Raw genomic sequence first — 4,727 nt, 5'->3', positions numbered from 1 at the left:
AAATTAGTAACGCGACTAAAAAGTGTGTTTCAATTATAAAAAATAAAAAAAAACATTAATATTAATTAGGGTATAAATTAAATTTAAGAAAATTCTTTTCGAGCTCATTTTGCAAGTCTTACTAACTTTCAAATTACTTGGTCTATAGCTGAATGCGTTTTATTTTTAATTTTTAATATTTTTGATACATAACATATCGCTATATACACATTAACTATTTTATTTCCGAAAGGCAGTAAATAAACTATTGTAAATATTAAAATAAATTTTTTTCTGACCTACTTTGAGAAAGCCGAAAAGCAAAAAACAACTTATTTAATATTATAAAACTTACACCAGAGCTACATACTATATGTTCTCACTAAAAGCAATTTAATATATAATTTTAATGCGATCAGAGCTTGTTTGATTTAATACGATTCGATTCGCCTTTATATACGTTTTGATGATTTAAAGAAGTTTATATGGACCAGTCATTAGTCAGTTTTCACACACTGTTGGTACATGTTAATATTAAAAACACATATCCTATACTAGTGTAACATTATCATTCCATTCGTTTAATGAATTTCTATGATGTTTTCATACCGTATCGATTTAATTTCATTGCGCAATGATTAAGCACCTTTAAACTATCAAAATTTTTCAACTGTCGGGCGCATTCACTGCGAGGTGTGCAATTGCAGCCAAATGCATATGTACACACTTAGGTATATGTATGTATATTAATTTTAAATTTTACATGGATCTGATTACAGGTAAACTGACAAATTGCGAATTTTTGTAGAATATTTACAGACGCGCATGTATTGTTTTGTTATTCAATAGACTTTTGTATATTTGCACACATATGTATGTATGTATGTTCTTATGTTTATTAATTGAACAACACATCACACTGACTCACCACTTTAAGTTCGCGTACAAAAGCTTGAGATAAGTTAAACCAACCAAACGGCATTACAACAACAAATATACATTATACAATACACAAACAAAGAAAATAATTGCAACGAAGATACGAAACTAACAAAAAATGCTGCAATGCAAGAGTTTACAATAGAATTGCCCAAAGTTCCAAAAGTCGTTCGCAAGCACCACATACATACATATATACCTTTCGCCACAATTATATACATATATTTGATATAAGTATGTTTATCCATACCTAAGTATATACTATGTATGTATGTTCGTTCATATTCTATGAACAGTGTGAAGCAGGAATACCAAACCGCGCAAAGCGAAAACTCAAATGGAACTGAATTAATAAAAGATACGGAGAAATTATGGATAAACCAGCAGCAGGGATTACACACTTACTACATATGTTTACAACGGCTGAATATAGTAGTATTTGTATTATATTGTATGTGTGCATTTGAATGTAAAGAGCTTTGTCTGCGGCGCATACCAAAGGCTGCAATCCGGTGCCTAGCAGATTTCCTCATTCTTGAAGAGTAGTGGGCACACTTGTCGTTGCCGAACGAATGAACGAGCAGCCAACCAAAAAGCAATGTGCTTGGCGCACTGAACGTGTGAGTGACTGGCGGGCTGTTACTGACTCTTTGCTAGATATTGCTGGAATATGTATAGTATGAAAACCCGAAAATTCCGCATGACTGATTGAGAAGCTACAAGAGCTAGTGTATAGTTAGTTATGTAGATATATTATGTAGTATAGTTACTAGTTGCGCGTAGCGTGTAAAACTAGTTTAGTGGCATTTATTAAATTCTACGTAGTGTATTTATTTTACGTCATTGATGAAAGTTATGAAATCGCGATGTTATTTCACAATTTGTGTTTGGTAAAAACACCTTTGGCAAATGAAAATTCGGGTTTTCTTGGCAATTGTCTAGTTTAAAGTAAATATTATTAGCTTCGTATAGCTGTCTTGTGGGGTATGCTGTTCATTTTTGTTTGTATGATTTTGCGCAAATTAGCATAAATTTGTATGTATAGTATATGTATCGATTGTTGATTTCCGCCGTCAAGTGACAGAGTCCGATTCAAAGATCAGAATTAATTGATWGATAAATAATAATGTTAAGATGAGCTCGAACAATCTTTGGATATGCGGTTGCTAAACATGTTTCGCATTTTGACCACTTCGATGTCTATTCGAAGCCACTTGACGTCCCCATCGAAAATTTATGACATTGCTCTGCATGTACATACTCTCAAAAATTTATTCATAACCGCTTTGAAAACTTTGTATAACTTCCCAGCGGGATATGGTAGACATTGGTAAGCGAGCAAAGTAAATGATGCAGCATGATTGTATCGCTTACTCCGACCAATAAAAATTAACACGGCGTTGTCCTACGAAAAGTAACAGATCACCCCTTTCSCTTACCTCAATTAACGGAAAATTCCTCTATGCCAAGGCCAATAGTTGAATACAAAAATTACATATTAATTTTGCTTTATTTATGAAAATACATGTATATATTTCGTTATGAACCTAAGTATTTATATATAAAAAATAACGGTTTTTTTTTTTAATTTTGTAGCTGAGTCTCTTCGTTTTTTTTTTCAAACAACGAGCCTTAAAGAAAGGGCCTTTGGCGAGTCTGATGCGTTTTTGAGTTTGGTGAGCACACTCCGATTCGGTGAAACCTACTTTTACACATTCTACAAAAAAATTTTGAAACCGTATGCAATTACAATTTTCCATCAATGATACCGAAAAATTTTTAATTAAAATATGCTTGACGATTTGACGAAATAGTGATTACTTTACTTATAATTTTTATTTCATCAACTTGTATTCGTTGCTTACATATTGTATTGTATAAATTGTAAATATAATATGAACGCAGTAGAATTTAGCCTCATAGCCTACTTTTATGCATTAGCTAGTATCGAAGAATTCTACATARAATTTTCTTCAGAGCATTCTTCAAAGAAAAATGTAAGCGGCGAACCATTATCSCGCTGGATTGTTTCTGCTAAATAATAGAAAAAGAGGTGTGCATCGGYTAGCCAATCCAGCTCTCACGCGTCGATTTTTGACCAATCCAAGGTTAGTGGGTTCAGTTATTTTGATCGAACTACASAAAATAGTTTTACAAAGTTTTCAAACTAATCGACAAAAATGTGATAAACCATTAACAATTTTTTTTTGGAAAATAATCACTGCGTTTTTAAACCGAAAAAATATTGCTTATTCCATTGCTAGCCCAGAAATATTAATGCCAACCCTTTGATTTGAAAAGAGCATCATAAGATGCTTTTCTTCTGTTACTTATTCATACCAGCTTGTCAACTGTGTWAAAATTTTAGATAATCCCTTAGAATATGCCGCTTCAAAAGATAATCTGGCACGACGATCATGAAATGATTTTTTCTTAATTATTTTAAGTTTACTGCTGTGCAACCCTTTGTTTATTATAATTTTAATCACATTTTCCACTTGTATATTTGTTTGCACGCTCGATACAAGTGTTAAGAGTACATGTTATCTTTATGCACGGACATACACGCATACGCATATATCTCTATTACGATTTAAATGCACTTTAATGGCTGTAGTCGTCATGTGTCAAAAGTAACAATATATGTGTATTATATGTATATCTACGAATACAAATTCACTTAGTGTATTATTATATTCAAATATACGTACAATTGTAATTTATTTTACCATTTACTAAAAGATTATTTTTTAATTTTAATAATTTAATTAATTAGTAATTTAGCAAAACGTTATTCCAAAAATATTTGTTGTGTCATAATTAAACTCCGAAACTGAGAATATAAGTGCATATGTATATAGGATAAATTTTTATTTTTGATTCGATCCAAAGAGGATATTATCTGAGGATATTAAAAATTGGATATTTATTTCAAAAAATCTTTTATGGTATATGCCTTAGCTGTATTAAATTGTATATAAACAATTTGCTTGGGATTGAATCATTGGCACTGATTACTATGAATTTGTATTAAAGGGTTGGACATTTTTTAATTTATTAACCTTTTTATTTAAAAAACATGAATGTGCTTTGTATCGCTACATGAAAAATAGATAATTGACTTTGACGATATATTAAACTACCCCTACGTAGGGTTGTGCGCTGGGCTTGGGACCCGCCACGTAAACAAACACCCCCAATGAAAAATTCACAACAGCCTCGGATGAGAGACCCCCCTTTTGATGAAAAGGAGCTGCCTTTATGCCGCGATGTCTGAATTTGGTATCCCCGCAACCAATACCGCTATGTAAACTGACGTTGMGCAACACCAAAAGCTCCGTCAGAATCGGGAAGGACCTCTCCGAGCCGTTCGATACCAAACGAGGTTTCAGACAAGGCGAATCCCTATCTTGTGATTTCTTCAACCTACTTCTGGAGAAAATAATTAGAGCTGCAGAACTAAATAGAGAAGGTACGATCTTCTATAAGAGTGTACAGCTGCTGGCGTATGCCGATGATATTGATATCATCGGCCTCAACACCCGCGCCGTTAGTTCTGCTTTTTCCAGAATGAATAAGGCAGCAACACAAATGGGTCTGGCAGTGACCGAGGGCAAGACGAAATATCTCCTGTCATCAAACAAACAGTCGTCGCACTCGCGATTATGCTCTCACGTCACTGTTGACAGTCATAACTTTGAAGTCGTAGATAATTTCGTCTATCTTGGAACCAGCAATAATGTCAGCCTGGAAATCCAACGCAGGATAACTCTTGCCAACAAGTGCTACTTCGGACTGAGTAGGCAATT

At 33.4% G+C, this 4,727-nt stretch overlaps 2 protein-coding genes across 5 annotated transcripts in view; one reads left to right on the top strand and one right to left on the bottom strand.

Moving 5' to 3' along the window:
* LOC108969665 (fatty-acid amide hydrolase 2-B) overlaps nucleotides 1-2,522 on the bottom strand; it is a gene marked incomplete at its 5' end in the record, with an annotated part of 6,527 nt that extends 4,005 nt beyond the window's left edge. For all 4 annotated transcript variants that reach the window (XM_018934521.1, XM_018934523.1, XM_018934522.1 and 1 more), the window contains 1 exon segment: nucleotides 1,169-2,522.
* The window catches only part of LOC108969666 (cytochrome b5 reductase 4), a 19,253-nt gene that overhangs the window by 7,422 nt on the left and 7,104 nt on the right, over nucleotides 1-4,727 (top strand). The window lies entirely within an intron of this gene.

This window comes from Bactrocera latifrons, unplaced genomic scaffold, assembly GCF_001853355.1.
Source record: "Bactrocera latifrons isolate USDA-ARS-PBARC rearing strain unplaced genomic scaffold, ASM185335v1 scaffold_260, whole genome shotgun sequence".
Classification (NCBI taxonomy): Eukaryota; Metazoa; Arthropoda; class Insecta; order Diptera; family Tephritidae; genus Bactrocera; species Bactrocera latifrons.
Note: the sequence above shows the minus strand (reverse complement) of the source record. Positions and strands in the feature narration are given on the sequence as shown.